Consider the following 19,243-nt stretch of genomic DNA (forward strand, 5'->3'; position numbering starts at 1 on the left):
CACATACATGTACACCAAGACGAAGGCTTTCAAATGTCTAATTAATTATAAAACAATTAAATTGGAGTCAGAGTGGGTGGTGATTAGACACAGTTCACACACGCGTTCTTTTCTGTGCCCCGGGAAATATTTTGTAAAAGAAGAAGGAAACGTAGTAGGCATTTTGGAATTTTGCCCTAGCCAATTAGTGTGATCTGTCATGAGGAAGAAGACAATTTATTTCTCTAATGAATTTCTCACATGATTGTTTAAAGTACTGGCTTGTGAGGAGAGCCACCTCGTTGTGCTAGTGAGGACCACATCTAGTTTTTGAAAATCCCTATCCCCTTTCACAGCTGGGAGGAACTGTGCCAGCCTCGTCCATTAAGGACTTGAGGGCAATTTGACTGCTTCGGTTTCTTTGGCTGTGAGCGGGGAAGTTGGTGTGGAGTTGGTTTGTGATAGCCGCAGGAGTTTAGTTAAGGATGGGAAACCCTATTTAAACAGACAGGTCGTCACTTCTTTTTACGTGAAGGCAGCAAGATCAGACATATTTCTGGGGTATGGATCCGTGAATTCCAGAGCTGAGGGCCCAACAAACCGGAGTGGCCTCTCAAAGTGCTTCCTATGGTTGAAAGTAGCTTTTGTAACCACGTTTACCTTGTTCGATCTCAGGTTATGACCTGGCCAAAAGGGTGAGAGTAATAATTCTGTGGGACCAATTTCCTATTGTCAGTGCCCACCATCCCAGCAAAATTCAGTGCTAATACAAGATTATTATTTTCACAGTCTACTGAGAAGTCTAACATGAGAATGAAAGACTTAAGGCACCTGCCCATGTCTTGTAGAAAGCTATCAGCAGAGCAGCTCGAACCTTGAACCCGGAATTAATAATAACAAACAAAGCATTACAACAGATTCCAGATTGATGACGAAACATTTACCAAGCACTTAAGGCACCTGCCCTGGTCTTGTAGAAAGCTATCTTGTAGAGAGCAGCTCAAGCCTTGATCCCGGAATTATTAATATAAAACAAAGCATTAAATGTGAGAACAGATTCCAGATTGATGACGAAAAAGTTACCGAGCACTTTTTCAAGAAAGAGAAGTTGCAACTTAGGTTACAGTTGTCTGGAAGTCTGACAAAGCACTGGGCCTTTGAGAAAATGTCATATCACACATTGTTCAAAGTCGTTAGAGGGAACGCACCTTCTAAAAAGGTGTGGTCTAACAACATAACATTGGCTTGATCTTTGTAAAGAGGAAAGATGTCATTCTCTCCCAAGGACCTCAGAATCATCAAGTGTAGCTCAGTCGAACACAATAAACAACTTACTTATTCCCAGAAATGCTCTTTCTGGTGGATATTCTATCTAACCACAGATTCCTCATCTCCTGAATACCTGTGTCTCTCCAGGTGCCAGACTCTATCCAGAGAGCTTTCTCAGCATTGCTCTTGCGGACCAGCAGCTCCATGTCAACTCTATTCCGCCCCTAAAGTGACTACAGATTCACATATAAGCACCACCCCTGCGCACTGACGTCAGTGTCTTTCTTCACTCTGTCCATGCCATTTAATTATTGATCAGATGTGACAGTGTGCAGATCTGTAAATTGGGACCTTTTTTATACATGGATGAAAAAACAGGACGGTGGGAGGTGCCATAAGGAATCTGCGGTTAGAGTATTCATCAGAAAGAGTGTTACCAAAGGTGAGTTACTTGTTATTCTGATGGATACTTCGAACCACAGATTCGTTATCTTGTGAACGGATGCCAAAGCACTACCTCAGATGGGTTTGAGGAATTGCTCAAATGAAAAAGTCCTACAGGATTGAGCAGGCAAAGTGCCCTGCCTGCCAGACTTGGCTATCCAGGCAGCAGTGCTTTGTGAATGTGTGAATTGATGCCATGTTGTACCCTTACATATGTCTAGCGATTCAGAAAAGGGGGGTGGTGATGAACAGAGTGTCTGAATTAAGCAGACCACTCTTACCCAGTCCAAAGATCAGGGCTTGATTCATCACCGTTATTTATCTCACTGCACCATCCCAGCTCAGAACCTGGCTATATGCAAATCAGTCTGTCCCTGGCCCAGTGCATCATGGGAACAGGGCAGACTAAACTACCAAGCCAATTCTTCACCAGAAAGGAGACAAGCTACCGGGGACCGGTTTCTGGCATTTCAGCCTTCTTCGGCCCGGCCTGCTTGAATCCTGATGGTGCAGTGAGAAAGGGACTCATGTCTGAGTATACCCTCACACACCTATAGTGGCCAAAAGCGATTCAGAAAAGGGGGGTGGTGATGAACAGAGTGTCTGAATTAAGCAGACCACTCTTACCCAGTCCAAAGATCAGGGCTTGATCCATCACCGTTATTTATCTCACTGCACCATCCCAGCTCAGAACCTGGCTATATGCAAATCAGTCTGTCCCTGGCCCAGTGCATCATGGGAACAGGACAAACTAAACTACCAAGCCAATTCTTCACCAGAAAGGAGACAAGCTACCAGGGACCGGTTTCTGGCATTTCAGCCTTCTTCGGCCCGGCTTGCTTGAATCCTGATGGTGCAGTGAGAAAGGGACTCATGTCTGAGTATACCCTGCCACACCTATAGTGGCCAAAAACGATTCAGAAAAGGGGGGTGGTGATGAACAGAGTGTCTGAATTAAGCAGACCACTCTTACCCAGTCCAAAGATCAGGGCTTGATCCATCACCGTTATTTATCTCACTGCACCATCCCAGCTCAGAACCTGGCTATATGCAAATCAGTCTGTCCCTGGCCCAGTGCATCATGGGAACAGGGCAGACTAAACTACCAATGAATGCAACCTACTTTTACAACACCAGTTTGTTCTGGAAAAAGGTGGTGTATGGTGGATTAATGGACAGAGCTTGTAGCTCACTCTTGATAAGCTGATATTATCCCTATGAAAAAATATTTTAAGAGTCAGTAGATTAAAAGGACTGCTGTGCATCAGCTCAGTTTGTGTATGTAATAAATTGGGTTGTTGGTTAAGTGGGGTGTAAGCCCTGGTCAAGCAGCACCCAGAATCCTTCTCAGGGTATGGCACAAGCAAACCCAAAATTAACGTGTGCTCACTTCCTTTGTAGCTTGGCAGAGAGCAGTCAGGCTTAACTTATAAGCAATGTGTAAATTATTTGTGCTACACTTCAAACAGTAAAACAGTAAGAGCAACCTGCAAAAGGAGTCCACGACCGATTTAGAACAATAGAGTAATTTTTAATAAATAAAACAAGGCCAAAATGACAAAAATCCATTTAGTAAAACTGGAGATGTTGAATTTAATTTTTTTAATGAAAATAGCCCCAAAAAGCACAACGTGCCAACTGGGAATATCTGGTCCCTCCGGACTGGGGCATAGTCATAAGTTCAGGCCAACCACAATGGACCACAGGTCACCTACAGGGACCCAGTTAGGCCAACTGAACAGAATACTTTAAATCCTGGTTCGTGTCGAAGATGCAGCATGCAGCGGAAGTGATGCATCGGTTCGGAGAAGCAGCGAGGCTATGGTGCAAGGTTCTACTGCATCATCATCGAGGATCACGTCAACGGGGTTCTGAATAACTGTGAAGCCACAATGCGAAGTCCAGCATCGTCATCAAGGCTGCCCGTCGATGAGAGATACTAGGACCTGGGCTGTGGATGCACTACACCATCAGGGAGATGTGTTGTTCCGAGGACTACTGAGGTGATGCAGGTCTTTGCAGCAAGTCTAATCCACGCTGCTGCAGAGACCCCCCTCCCCCCGGTTATGCTCAGAGATGCACCATTCAGCAGAGGAGATGCATCAGTTCTGCTCAAGGAGGCGTTGCTCTGCAGAGAAAATGGGTTGTTTCCGCTGGCAAGCACCTTAGGCCCACTTTAAAGGGTCCAGGACTGGGGTGGTACCACTTGGAAGGGTAGACTCACAGATGGCAGAATCCAGGTGCTGGCGCAAGGTGGTTGGAAGACTGTTATGTCCTTTAGACTTCAAATCAGGATCCCAGCCAAATAGCCCTTGGAGTCACTCTGGGCTCAAAACCTGCAGGTCCATCCTTCTCAACCAGGCAATAGGACAGCAGGTCAGCACAGAAGGGCAGCAGTTCCTTCAGAGCAACAGTCCAGCAGAGTGGTAACCCTTCAGCAGCACATTAGTCTTTCTTCCTGGCAGAGTATCCACATGTCCAGAAGTGTACTGAAGTGGTGGTATCTGAGGTCCCTCTTTTATACACAGCTGTGCCTTTGAAGTGGGGAGAAGCTTCTAGAGGCATGCCTTTGATGTGCACAAATGCCCTGACTTCCCTGGCTCTAGAGTAACTACAGGAGTTATGCAGCCCTTTCCGTGGAGGCAGCAATCAGCCTATTCAGGTGTAAGTGAGGTTCCTCCCTCCCTCCCATCCTGTCAGCGATGGCCCACTCAGTCACACCTAAGCTCCCATTGTGTGTGGCTCTCTAGGAGGAATACTCAAAGCCCAACTGCCAACTACACCCAGTCTTGTGACCAGAGACAGGCCTAATACACCAAATGACCAGAGAGTAGTGAAGAACAAATTTAGGAGTTTTTCACTACCAGGATATGTAAAACTTAAAAGTACATGTCCTGATTTCTAAATATATTGCAATCTGCTCTCTGGGCTAACCAGGGCCTACCCTAGGGGTGACTTATCTGTATTAAAAATAAAGGTTTGCGCCTGACATAAGTTTTATTTTGCCAGGTCGACATGTCAGGTTAAACTGTAAAGACAGGATCTGAAATGTCAGGCCTGAGACATGTTTAAAGGGCTACTTTAAGTGAATGGCACAATTAGTGCTGCAGGTCCACTAGTAGCATTTAATTTACAGGCCCTGAGCACTTATAGTACCACTTTACTAGGGACTTGTAAGTTAAAATAAATATGCCAATTGGGTATAAGCCAATATTACCATGTTTTGAGGAGAGATCGCATGCACTTCAGCACTGGGTAGCAGTGGTAAGGTGTTCCGAGTCCTAGGGCCAGCAAAAACGAGGTGGTAAAAATGGGGGAGGAAAGCAAATAATTGAGGGGAAGAACACCCCAAGGCTGACAGGTCTACCATTGTACACATAAGAAAACTGGTATTCAAATTAAGGTCCCACTGCAGCTTCTCAAGCAGCTTAAGTGGAAACATATGAATCATACCTTTAGACAAAATAGGTGATTTAAAAAAAGGATGGTTTGTCCGATAAAAGCAAAGAGACTAAACAGACTGACAAAAACAACCTATAAAAGTGCCCACTGCACACACAGAAACTCACCCAAAAACGTTGCCTGTTATGGGTCTGTTTGGCATGAAATACACCAGGCAAAAAACATATGTCAGCATCCAGCATAAACTGTTTTCGTAGATGGACGCCTGGTCACTAGAATGAATTCCACAACTTTGAGACAAAGGTTGAATGCAGTCAACTATCCCCACTTAATCTCCACACATTGAGGTGTAGATTGCTCAAGCCCAGGTGCAGGACCCTGCCCTGCTGTTGACCCAGAAGATCCTCCCAAAGCAGAAGCCTAATCTTAGGACAGTTGCTGAAGTTCTGAAGTGCCCTGAAGTTCTGAATACCACTCTTTCCTGGGCAATCCCATAGCCACTAGGATGACTTGAGCCCAGTTATTCCTGATCTTCTACAGACCTGTGAGCAGGTGAAGTAGAGGTAAGAAGGCATACAGGAGTTTCGAGCTCCACTCAAGGAGGACTGAATCTCCAAGAGAGAGCCTTCTTGGGAACTCCATTTTACAAAAAACTGGTACCTTGGCTCTAAGGTTTATATTCTTAATTACAGTAATAAGGAATAAAGACTCAGTATTCCCTATTCAGTATTCAAATTACTATGACCACACTTTATGTATTTTTTCATACAGTCTACTGTCTCATCATGAACCGCACCACGCCTTAGAATTTCACAAAATGATTCTTTTTATTTTATCAAATGAAGAGATTTTTTTACTTTATGCATTTCATTTTCAATTTCAAACACATTTGTATATACATATATTCTTTAGATATATACAAGTAAAGCCCTTCGTTTCCAAGCTAGGATGTCTCACTGAAAAAATAAACAAGACATTCCTATAGAGATCTACCAGACTTAAGTGAGGGAACCACAGGTGTATATCATTCAAACCTAGTATCTTTTGAATCCCACAACAAATTATTTAAATTAATCAAGTTTTTTCTAAAAACTGGTGTCTCTTTAAAGTCGACGCGTTTCAGCCAATCGATTCTGGCCTCTTCAGGACTAGGGCTATTCGTAATCCATCTGTACAAGTAAGAATTAAAACAAAGGGGAACAGATATCACTTATAGAACCCACAAATATATAACACAGGTACCTATCTACATATCTACATATCAACATTATGTATAAACAAACTTTTTTTGGGGTATTGCTTCTGTGAGCAGACTGACCATTGTGCCCAACAATTTATTAAACGTGGACATGAGGCAATCATCTTCTAACATGAGTAACCAGTGTACCTTCCTAATATATCAGTTGTTACCACTAGTTTATTCCTTTATTTCTATGTCTTGTTTGTGTATATCCCCAGTTTAGGTTATCACATTAGCATCATAATTACCGGATTTACGGTCATCTGGGGCTGGGAGTCGTCTTCATGTTAAACCAGGCTCCTCTCTTTAGTTAGTCTTTGTTTATATCTATGTAAAGAGTTTATCTTTTAGTTTTTATTATTAAAGAGACGTTTACTATTTATGAACAGACATATTCTTAGCTGATCTTGTCCTTACCCGGTTTGTGAGTTTGAATAATGTGCTGCCCGTATTAGGATGTTATAGATCTCTCCCCGCCAGCGTCTGAAAAGGAGGGCATGGAAACGCCTCAGTCAACGTGTAATTTAAAAAAATCTAGCAGATGTCTAAATAGCCCGGCGTTCAAATTGCGCGCTCTAAGTCATTAGGGGACAGACTTACTTTGCTATAACGCGGACCGCTTCCTCGTATATGACCTCTTGTAAATAACTAAGCCACCGACCCAGCTGGTGTGGTCTTGTTCTATTCCCGGGGTCTGAAAGATATAACAACAAACCCCGCATTCGTCAGCCTCACAGTCTAACGGTAAACTGCTGCCGAATAAGTCTGTTGCTTTGGAGACACTTACGTTTTTCTATTTTCTTTACGTGTCTCTTCCTTCCCGAGCGATGTGATCGTCGTTCTGGTTACTATGAAGGTGCGTTCCCCGCCTCTATATTAAGGGACTACCCTTTCCGGGATGCTGGATTTGACATTAAAACTGGACTAAAAGGTTCCATGTACTTCCTGGCATAAGATATTAACACAGAAGAGGGACTATATCTCGTCTATATTTCAAGAGACATTAACAAAGGACTACCCTTTCTGGGATACTTAGCCTGACATAGAAAAACGGACTAGATTTTCCATGTACTTCCTGATTGATGGTATGAACACAAAAGGGGGACTATATCTTGTCTAACATTGTCCTCCTCAAAATGGTGTTTATTATTAGTGGTATTTAAACGGTATTTTAGCCTCAAATGTAAATCGTTTCAAACCCATTGTAATTACATATTTACATTTTTCAATAGTCAGTCGCTCCTCACATTCTAATTCATACCTTCATTTTTATATTTTGTTAGTATCATTGCATGTTACATCAAGGAACAGAACTACAGTGTATCACATTTCCAATTCTCTATATCTTTATAATAAAGACCAAATTTCATCTTTTTCATTTAGTCCTGTGATCGCTGTTTTGTATTTTTCAATCAATCTCGCTTCTAGTCTATTTAGTTTGGATTCAATCTCTTCTGGTCTTGTTTTGTCAAGTACACAAAGTACTGACCAGATTATATCATCCTCTGAATGTTGATGGGTTTCAAAATGCTGGACTAAAGGAGCCCCTGGAGTTTTACATTTGACGCGTGACTTGTGTTGCAGGATGCGTTTTTTGACCACCTGGGTGGTTTGTCCAATATAAGTCTTTTTGCAAGGACAAGTAACACAATAAATTGTGTTTCTTGTATTGCAATTGGAAAAGCTTCTTTGATGGTGGATAGACCCATTAATCTCAATTTCTTTCGAATCCAATGTCAGAGCACAAGCTACACAATTTAAACACCTATAATGGCCAATTATAGGGGGTAATTTCAGCATTCCTCTTAAATCAGTGACTTTTTTGTCCTCTTTTCTCTCGGCTCTCACAAGCATTTGTCTTATATTTTTGCCTTTTTTAAAAGCAAAAAGTGGTTTTTGGATTCCTAGATGTTCTATTATTTTCCAGTGTTTCTGGATAATCTTTTTAATCTTGTGGGCTTTTGGATCAAATGTCAAGACGCATGTTAGAGGTGATTCTTTTTCTGTTATCTTAGGTGTTAAAAGATTTTCTCTTGGAGTAAACCACGCTCTTTTTAGAGCATTTTTTACTAGCCTCCGTGGATAACCTCTGTTAACCAATTTTTCTTTTAGGAATTCTGCACTCGCGAAGTAATCTTCTTTCCTACTGGAGTTTCTTTTTATCCTCAGGAATTGTCCATATGGCAAATTCTCTTTTAAGGTTCTGGGATGGCAGCTGGAGAAGTGTAGCAATGTATTGCGATCTGTCGGTTTAGTGTACAAACTAACTTCTAGTTCTCCATCATTAGACTGTACATAAACGTCTAGAAAATTCAATTTCTTTTGATGGTATGCCATAGTGAAGTTAAATTCCAATGTACGGGAATTGAGCCAATTGTGAAAGTCCTGTAATCTGGTGACACTTCCCTCCCAAATTAAGAAAATATCGTCTATAAAGCGACACCATATTTTTATGCAGTTTTTAAAAGGATTGGTGTCGCTATAGATTAATTTGTTTTCAAATTCGGCCATCACCAGGTTTGCTATTTCCGGTGAAAAGCTGCATCCCATCGCCACTCCTGATGTTTGTAAATAGAGTTGAACTTTGAAGTTAAAAAAATTATTTTTTAGACAGATAGTGGCCTTATACAGGGGTTATGCAGCCCTTTCCGTGGAGGCAGCAATCAGCCTATTCAGGTGTAAGTGAGGTTCCTCCCTCCCTCCCATCCTGTCAGCGATGGCCCACTCAGTCACACCTAAGCTCCCATTGTGTGTGGCTCTCTAGGAGGAATACTCAAAGCCCAACTGCCAACTACACCCAGTCTTGTGACCAGAGACAGGCCTAATACACCAAATGACCAGAGAGTAGTGAAGAACAAATTTAGGAGTTTTTCACTACCAGGATATGTAAAACTTAAAAGTACATGTCCTGATTTCTAAATATATTGCAATCTGCTCTCTGGGCTAACCAGGGCCTACCCTAGGGGTGACTTATCTGTATTAAAAATAAAGGTTTGCACCTGACATAAGTTTTATTTTGCCAGGTCGACATGTCAGGTTAAACTGTAAAGACAGGATCTGAAATGGCAGGCCTGAGACATGTTTAAAGGGCTACTTTAAGTGAATGGCACAATTAGTGCTGCAGGTCCACTAGTAGCATTTAATTTACAGGCCCTGAGCACTTATAGTACCACTTTACTAGGGACTTGTAAGTTAAAATAAATATGCCATATTTTTATGCAGTTTTTAAAAGGATTGGTGTCGCTATAGATTAATTTGTTATCAAATTCGGCCATCACCAGGTTTGCTATTTCCGGTGAAAAGCTGCATCCCATCGCCACTCCTGATGTTTGTAAATAGAGTTGAACTTTGAAGTTAAAAAAATTATTTTTTAGACAGATAGTGGCCAAAGCTACAATAAATTCTGAAGGGACTTGATGTGGTCTCTCTCTTGCATTTAGTACACTTGCCATCACCGCTATTGCTTCATTTTGCGGTATATTCGTATACAACGATTCTATGTCAAATGACACTAACAATTGGATTTCTTCGTTGAATGGTAATTTTTCAATTTTAGATATGAAGTCCATAGTGTCTCTTATATATGATTTTGTTTGTTTGACAATTGGAATCAGAAAAAAATTGTAGCTTTGGCCACTATCTGTCTAAAAAACAATTTTTTTAACTTCAAAGGTCAACTCTATTTACAAACATCAGGAGTGGCGATGGGATGCAGCTTTTCACCGGAAATAGCAAACCTGGTGATGGCCGAATTTGAAAACAAATTAATCTATAGCGACACCAATCCTTTTAAAAACTGCATAAAAATATGGTGTCGCTTTATAGACGATATTTTCTTAATTTGGGAGGGAAGTGTCACCAGATTACAGGACTTTCACAATTGGCTCAATTCCCGTATATTGGAATTTAACTTCACTATGGCATACCATCAAAAGAAATTGAATTTTCTAGACGTTTATGTACAGTCTAATGATGGAGAACTAGAAGTTAGTTTGTACACTAAACCGACAGATCGCAATACATTGCTACACTTCTCCAGCTGCCATCCCAGAACCTTAAAAGAGAATTTGCCATATGGACAATTCCTGAGGATAAAAAGAAACTCCAGTAGGAAAGAAGATTACTTCGCGAGTGCAGAATTCCTAAAAGAAAAATTGGTTAACAGAGGTTATCCACGGAGGCTAGTAAAAAATGCTCTAAAAAGAGCGTGGTTTACTCCAAGAGAAAATCTTTTAACACCTAAGATAACAGAAAAAGAATCACCTCTAACATGCGTCTTGACATTTGATCCAAAAGCCCACAAGATTAAAAAGATTATCCAGAAACACTGGAAAATCATAGAACATCTAGGAATCCAAAAACCACTTTTTGCTTTTAAAAAAGGCAAAAATATAAGACAAATGCTTGTGAGAGCCGAGAGAAAAGAGGACAAAAAAGTCACTGATTTAAGAGGAATGCTGAAATTACCCCCTATAATTGGCCATTATAGGTGTTTAAATTGTGTAGCTTGTGCTCTGACATTGGATTCGAAAGAAATTGAGATTAATGGGTTTATCCACCATCAAAGAAGCTTTTCCAATTGCAATACAAGAAACACAATTTATTGTGTTACTTGTCCTTGCAAAAAGACTTATATTGGACAAACCACCCAGGTGGTCAAAAAACGCATCCTGCAACACAAGTCACGCGTCAAATGTAAAACTCCAGGGGCTCCTTTAGTCCAGCATTTTGAAACCCATCAACATTCAGAGGATGATATAATCTGGTCAGTACTTTGTGTACTTGACAAAACAAGACCAGAAGAGATTGAATCCAAACTAAATAGACTAGAAGCGAGATTGATTGAAAAATACAAAACAGCGATCACAGGACTAAATGAAAAAGATGAAATTTGGTCTTTATTATAAAGATATAGAGAATTGGAAATGTGATACACTGTAGTTCTGTTCCTTGATGTAACATGCAATGATACTAACAAAATATAAAAATGAAGGTATGAATTAGAATGTGAGGAGCGACTGACTATTGAAGAATGTAAATATGTAATTACAATGGGTTTGAAACGATTTACATTTGAGGCTAAAATACCGTTTAAATACCACTAATAATAAACACCATTTTGAGGAGGACAATGTTAGACAAGATATAGTCCCCCTTTTGTGTTCATACCATCAATCAGGAAGTACATGGAAAATCTAGTCCGTTTTTCTATGTCAGGCTAAGTATCCCAGAAAGGGTAGTCCTTTGTTAATGTCTCTTGAAATATAGACGAGATATAGTCCCTCTTCTGTGTTAATATCTTACGCCAGGAAGTACATGGAACCTTTTAGTCCTGTTTTAATGTCAAATCCAGCATCCCGGAAAGGGTAGTCCCTTAATATAGAGGCGGGGAGCGCACCTTCATAGTAACCAGAACGACGATCACATCGCTCGGGAAGGAAGAGACACGTAAAGAAAATAGAAAAACGTAAGTGTCTCCAAAGCAACCGACTTATTCGGCAGCAGTTTACCGTTAGACTGTGAGGCTGACGAATGCGGGGTTTGTTGTTATATCTTTCAGACCCCGGGAATAGAACAAGACCACACCAGCTGGGTCGGTGGCTTAGTTATTTACAAGAGGTCATATACGAGGAAGCGGTCCGCGTTATAGCAAAGTAAGTCTGTCCCCTAATGACTTAGAGCGCGCAATTTGAACGCCGGGCTATTTAGACATCTGCTAGATTTTTTTAAATTACACGTTGACTGAGGCGTTTCCATGCCCTCCTTTTCAGACGCTGGCGGGGAGAGATCTATAACATCCTAATACGGGCAGCACATTATTCAAACTCACAAACCGGGTAAGGACAAGATCAGCTAAGAATATGTCTGTTCATAAATAGTAAACGTCTCTTTAATAATAAAAACTAAAAGATAAACTCTTTACATAGATATAAACAAAGACTAACTAAAGAGAGGAGCCTGGTTTAACATGAAGACGACTCCCAGCCCCAGATGACCGTAAATCCGGTAATTATGATGCTAATGTGATAACCTAAACTGGGGATATACACAAACAAGACATAGAAATAAAGGAATAAACTAGTGGTAACAACTGATATATTAGGAAGGTACACTGGTTACTCATGTTAGAAGATGATTGCCTCATGTCCACGTTTAATAAATTGTTGGGCACAATGGTCAGTCTGCTCACAGAAGCAATACCCCAAAAAAAGTTTGTTTATACATAATGTTGATATGTAGATATGTAGATAGGTACCTGTGTTATATATTTGTGGGTTCTATAAGTGATATCTGTTCCCCTTTGTTTTAATTCTTACTTGTACAGATGGATTACGAATAGCCTTAGTCCTGAAGAGGCCAGAATCGATTGGCTGAAACGCGTCGACTTTAAAGAGACACCAGTTTTTAGAAAAAACTTGATTAATTTAAATAATTTGTTGTGGGATTCAAAAGATACTAGGTTTGAATGATATACACCTGTGGTTCCCTCACTTAAGTCTGGTATATCTCTATAGGAATGTCTTGTTTATTTTTTCAGTGAGACATCCTAGCTTGGAAACGAAGGGCTTTACTTGTATATATCTAAAGAATATATGTATATACAAATGTGTTTGAAATTGAAAATGAAATGCATAAAGTAAAAAAATCTCTTCATTTGATAAAATAAAAAGAATCATTTAGTGAAATTCTAAGGCATGGTGCGGTTCATGATGAGACAGTAGACTGTATGAAAAAATACATAAAGTGTGGTCATAGTAATTTGAATACTGAATAGGGAATACTGAGTCTTTATTCCTTATTACTGTAATTAAGAATATAAACCTTAGAGCCAAGGTACCAGTTTTTTGTAAAATTGCGTTTTCTTACCCAGGTACCTTTTTGGATTAATGGGTTCCCCCTGTCTTTCATAAAGTTCTTGGAAACTCCAGCTGCAAAATGTTAAAATTGTGCATTCTCTGCACAGGCAAATAGATCGAGCCAGGTTGCTCCTCATTGCTGGAAGACACCCTGCACCACCTCCCAGCGTAGCTGCCATTCGTGATCTGCTAGGCACCATCTGCTGAGTTCATCCACCCTGCCATTTAAAGACTTTGCCAGGTGGTTCACAACCAACAAGATGCTCTGTTGACTCAGGCTGTTTTAGAGGTGCAGGGACTCCTGGTTCAGGACCCCGGACTTCACTGCGGCCTGATTGTTGCTGTACAACATGGAAGTGGTGTTGTCCATGAGGACTTGGTCTAGCCTCCCTTTGAAAGACACTAGAAAGGCCTTCAACGCCAAGCGAATGGCCCGCAACTCTTAACTGATTGATGTGAAGGCTCGTCTCTGCCAGAGACCTGCATCCTGTGATCTCCTCTCCCAGACAACTTCCCCAACCCAACAGTGATGCACCTGTCACTATCAGCAGCTTTTCTGGGCGGATTAGGGATAGGAGTGTGCTGCCAGTCCAATTTCGGTCAATCAGCCACCACTGCATGTCTTGTGCAGTCTTCGCTGAAACAAGGATGGAATCTGAGAGGTTCTCTTGGTGCTGAACCCAATGAAACGCCAGAAACGCCAGAACCCACTGCAGAGCCAGCATGTGCCATCTGACATAGAAGACATGCAGGATGCTTGCAGCAAAGATGTCAAGAAGTCTCACAGCCACTGAGATCTAGGCCAAAGCCAGAATGTCCATGATGCATTGAACTGGAGAGAATGCTAAAAAATGCACCATGTCCAGGAGTGTACGGGTGAATGGGATCTTCTGCAAGTGTGACTTCAGCATGTTGATCGAGAACCCCAAAGATGCTAGGAGGTTCTCTGTTGTCTGAGGGCGATATACGACTGACAGTGGTGAGCCTGCTTTCAACTGTCAGTTGTGGAGGTAGGGGCAGATTGATACCCTCAACTTCCAAATATGTGTCGCAACCACCGCCATCCCTTTCGTGAAAACCTGAGGGGCTTTGGTAAGGCCAAATAAGAGTTTACAAAACTAAAACTGCTTCTGGCCTACCTTGAACCTAAGGTAACACCTGTGGGCCTGCAGGGCAAGAATGTGAAAATATAAGTCTTTTAGATCCAGAGCTACACTCTAGTGTTCTGGATCCAGGGCAGACAGACCTTGGGCCAATGTGAGCATCTTGAATTTAGAAAGTTGTAAAATAGGGCAAAGGCGTCTTCTTCCTTTGGCACCAGAAAATAAGGGGACTAACATTCAATTTGCATTTCAGATGCAGGGAGCCTCTCTTTAGCTTCTATGTCCTAATGAACCTGGACCACCTGTCACAAAATGGACAAGTGGTCTTCCAATAGCCATTCTGGATGTGGGGTTGAATATGTAGAGGACCAGATAAGAATATTAGGGAATATTCTCATTGCACTCTCTAAGCACCCATTTTTCAGATGTAATGCCCTGCCACCTGTAGAGGTAATGCCTTATCCTGCCATGTGCTGCAGAGGGTTAGCTAGGGCAGTTGTGGCAGCAGGGGGCAGAGGACTGAGCAGTGGTGCATGTTGTTGGATGGATCCCTGACTTCTGTCTCGAAAGGCCTGGGGTCTGTTGCTGTGGAGGTTGTCCTTTGCTTTGTCTTTGAGCCATGCCACTACTGAAGCCTCAAAAGGGGCAGAACTGTCTTGATTATGTTGCATGGATGCAGAAAAGCCGAAGGAGCACACTGGCACTGCTTTTTATGAAGCACTCCATGGATGAGTCTATCTTGTCTGAGAAGAGATCCTTGCCTTCAAATTGTATGTTCATTAGTGACACTTGGACGCTATCTGTTCAGTCCATGGATCATATCCACCCATGGTGGCAAAGCACCACACTGGTACAGATTGCCCTACCCAAGCAGTCAGTGATGTCTAGCCTTTGCGTATGACATGCTTCACTTCATCCTGACCATCCTGAAATGCCTCAAACTCATCTTGAACTGCCAGCAAAATTTCAGCCACAGAGTCCTATAATGCACAGGAGTAGTGTCCCAGCAAGCTGCTGGCATTAACAGATTTAAGGGAGAGCCTAGCAAAGTAAAACGTAATTTTTCCAAATGCCTCCATCCTCTTCTTCTCCCTATCTGTAAGGGTCTTTGAGAAGGAGATGATATTTACTTTGCTGGTGGAGGCTTGTGCCACTAGGCATTCAGAGTAGGATTCTGCATAAGGTAGAAAGGGTAACTAGAAGCTGGCTTATGGAGATGATCCGCATGTCTATTTACTGGTGAGAATGAACAAGGTTTTGCCCAGGATATCAGTAAGTGCCTCATTGAATGGTAACAAAGGTTCCAAAGAAGACTGTCTGGATTGTAAGACCTCTATGAGCATGTAGTCTTTACTTCAGTACAAAGTAGTTGCAGATCCAAGACTTTGGCGAATGATGACTCTTTGGTAGAAGAACCACGGGGGATACCAGCCCTGTGTCAGGGGGTGTGTGTAGCCCATTGACCTCTTATAGGTCCATATAGAAAGTGTCACTATCTTCACCAAATGCAGGTTGGGTCTGATTAGAGTCAGCACCAAAGACATGTTAAGTACTGGAGGGTGGCCTCTAAGCAAAGGCATTGCCTTGACTGAGTCAGAAGGAACAGGAGTCAGGCGCTTGGGAACTGAACTTGACCACAGCTTCTTTCGAAGTAAAGACAGATTCAATTCGGATTTGGAGAGGACTATGGGCTTTGGGGTCAGAGCTTATTCAGAAGGCATAGCTGGTGCCGAGAGTGGGCCTGCAAGCGGTAAGCCAAATGGAGGCCTTAACAGATCCGTAGTACCAGAGACACACCAGAGAGAACTGGTAAGGGGTTGATAATGAAAAGCTTGGCAAGCTTAAAAGCCGCATTTTGGTGTGGCATCTTAACAGACCTGGAAACTCTGAGTGCATCAGAATCAGCGGTAGAACTTGTTCCTTGGTAGGGGACCGGGAGAAAGCCTGCGGGGCTCCCTGATGTCCTTGTGACTTCTCAGAAGGAGAGCAGCGAGGCTGCGATGAAGCATGCCTGAACTTCTGGTGTTTTTTCCTTTGATTTTGCCTTAGCCGAACATTTGGAGTGTAACAAGGATCTGTCAATGGACCAGAACTGAGAATGGGAACCGGCCAAGACCTTGACTTCAAGTGGGAGTGGCCTTTTCCTGATTGCCAATGATGTTCAGTGATGTACAGCTGGGCTTCCAGCTCCCAAATCGCCTTTGAATTCATGAGAGCGCACTCCTCACATGACTTATTCATGGCCTGACCCTAGTCACAAGAGACACACCTCATAGTGATCCGTCAGAGACATTTGTTTGTAACAGGCCCTGCAAGGTTTAAAGCCTGTGATTTTAGAAAATGACATTTCCAGTGTGCACTGGGGAAAAATGTTTGAAGAAAAAGGACTTGTCAACTGATAAGGAAATGGAGGAGCTGGCCCCAGAACTACGTCAGATGGAGTGGCAGCATGACTCATGTATATGGCCCTGGCGCCACTTCAGGGATGGTATGGAGTTCATACAGAACTGGACGGTGCCACCTTTTGGCATGCTGGAGCAATGTTGGGAAAAATCTCCAGATGCAGCCTGGAATCTAGGGCTTTCCACAGGGTGAGGGTTCTGCTGTTATGGAAGTATCCATCAGAAACTAAAGAGCCTTATAATTTGCCTCCACATTTCCCAAAGTGGAATATATCAACTTAATTATTTACCTTACAATTATGAGGGTTTTACAGTGCAACATAAATTGATATGTAATTGGGATGGAAAGATGAAAAGTGAGACTGCCCATTAAGGACTGCAGACTTTAGTACATGTTCAAAAAGTGATCAAATTGCTTACATTAGGATCATTATTTAGGTTTCGACAGACACAAATGTGGCAGAATACCCTGTCTACCAAACTTACAATCTGACTGCCTATTTAGATTCAGGGGCAGACTGGCATGTTTCCACCAGTGGCTCCACCGTATACTGATGGCCTGATGGTATTGGGGCTGTTGTGTAAGTACATAAGACCATTCGTCTTATTTAGAGCATATGGTCTAATGTACTTTTTTTTCAGATCGAAACCGTCAAGTAAAGGCTGGAGGCCCAGAACAGAAAGAAAAAAAAATGACTGCCACCCACTGGGAGAAAGTTCAAAGAGTGTAGGGATTGCTAGCCAATGCAACAGCCTTGGGATTTCTAGGCTATCATTCCATTTCTTCAGCCCTTATATGAGGCAGGAGAGTAATGAAGGATTGCCTTCTATGACTTGAGTACAGACTGAGTCTGTGAGTCTAGTAATAAGGAAGTTGCCTAAGTCTTTGGATAGTTGTAGCTTAAACTACAGAGGCAAAGTCAGGAAAAAGCATTTAGTACATTCCGAATAATGTCTCTTATCTCTGCGTGCTTTGAGAATGAGGGAGTCTAAGGTGATAGCAATGCGTTAAGTAATTTGTTGTCATTAAAAGAGGAGGCATTCATCCTTAAAGAGGTTATTTTGGGTAGTCAGTGGCTGTTCAGTGCGAATATCAAACGATGGAGTCTTCAGGCAGGCAATGTCATTCACATAGAATGTGTTTGCTGTAAAAGCTGCCATGCCATGAACTTATTGCTTTGCCAGCTTCTGTCTGTTTCAGAGCTGAGGTTTCTAGCTAAAGGCTCCAGTGGGTACCAATCTGCTCCTTGAGTCTGCTCCTTGAGTCTGCCTCAAAGACAAATGGTTGTGCAGTACCATATCAGGTTCAAAGAGGACTGAATAACGTCCCCTCAACAGGAGTGGTAGAGTAAGTGAACGAAGACGAAATTGTGATTAAATCAACTGACTCCCGTGATCTTTCGTGTGCCTTGTTTAGATCGGATTTCCATACTTTGTTTATATAACAACATGCTTTTCTTAGTTTAATTACCCTGGGATACAAAAATCCCACTGCAGGTAAATTAAAAAGGAAAAACAAAAACTGTGAAAAAAAATTGAGAAAATACCTGTACATATTATGGGTTCATGTTTAGGTTTAAAAAGGAAGAATATAAATTAAAAGTAGGCACAGTAAAAATGAATAGAAATGATGGGGTACAGGAAGGAAAGGGGACAAGATTATCGCCCTGTACAAAAAGAATTACAATTAATTAATTTAAACAATGACATTCCAAGTCTGGTACGAAGCAGACATATGCATAGTGTATGAATATATGTAGGTATATGATCTTCTGACTGCACATTTTATCCCTTCCTAAATTACATTAAGACCCCTAAATCTACAAACACAGTAAAAGCCCTGAGGCCTACATAGCGAAGTCAGGAAAGGACCCAGTACAACACTCTTTCCACTTGGATAACTAGATATTTACCTAGACAAAGTTGTGTCCTGCTTATCAAATCTGTAATGCACAGGAATATCATATAGTATAGGACTTTTCAAATAGATAAATATGGTGGCAAATATTTAATGCGAGCCCACAATGTCTTCCTTTTTCTAGATCGGATGTTTTGAATTCACCTGTAGCACAGAGGTTCTTTTTAAACTGGCGATATTCAGATTCGCTAATGTGATTGATTAATGAGGAAATCGAATTTGATTGTAATTTATGTTCTTGTTAAGCCGGAGTGTGAAATAATGTGCGGGGAATAATGATGAATTATGATTAATTGAGGGTCTTTAACATGCTGACACAAGTTAATTGCATTATGAGGCAGATATCGTTTTTGCACACTGGAGATGGTAAGCAAGATGTGATTTACATATCATTTACTGTGGGCATGGAAGGAAGGGGCTAGTGAATGGGAGGCGGCACAGCGGCAATTAGGGATATTGATTCAATAAGGGATTGCATTTTGGTGTTGCCTACTTCTATTGTTCTGTGAGAGAGGGTTGGCCCTCCAATCTAGAATATCCCTTTCCACAGAGCGCACTACCAGCAATGGTCGCATGATGGCTATGACACAGTAGCAGGAAATCACACTTCATCCCTGGTCATATCACAT

General features: G+C 41.8%; 1 protein-coding gene across 2 annotated transcripts in view; it reads left to right on the plus strand.

Annotated features, from left to right (window-relative positions):
• Positions 1-19,243, plus strand: part of CACNA1C (calcium voltage-gated channel subunit alpha1 C) — a 1,657,037-nt gene that overhangs the window by 934,715 nt on the left and 703,079 nt on the right. The gene's annotated exons all lie outside the window — the stretch shown is intronic.

The sequence above is a fragment of the Lissotriton vulgaris genome, chromosome 1_2, assembly GCF_964263255.1.
Source record: "Lissotriton vulgaris chromosome 1_2, aLisVul1.2, whole genome shotgun sequence".
NCBI classification, from domain to species: domain Eukaryota; kingdom Metazoa; phylum Chordata; class Amphibia; order Caudata; family Salamandridae; genus Lissotriton; species Lissotriton vulgaris.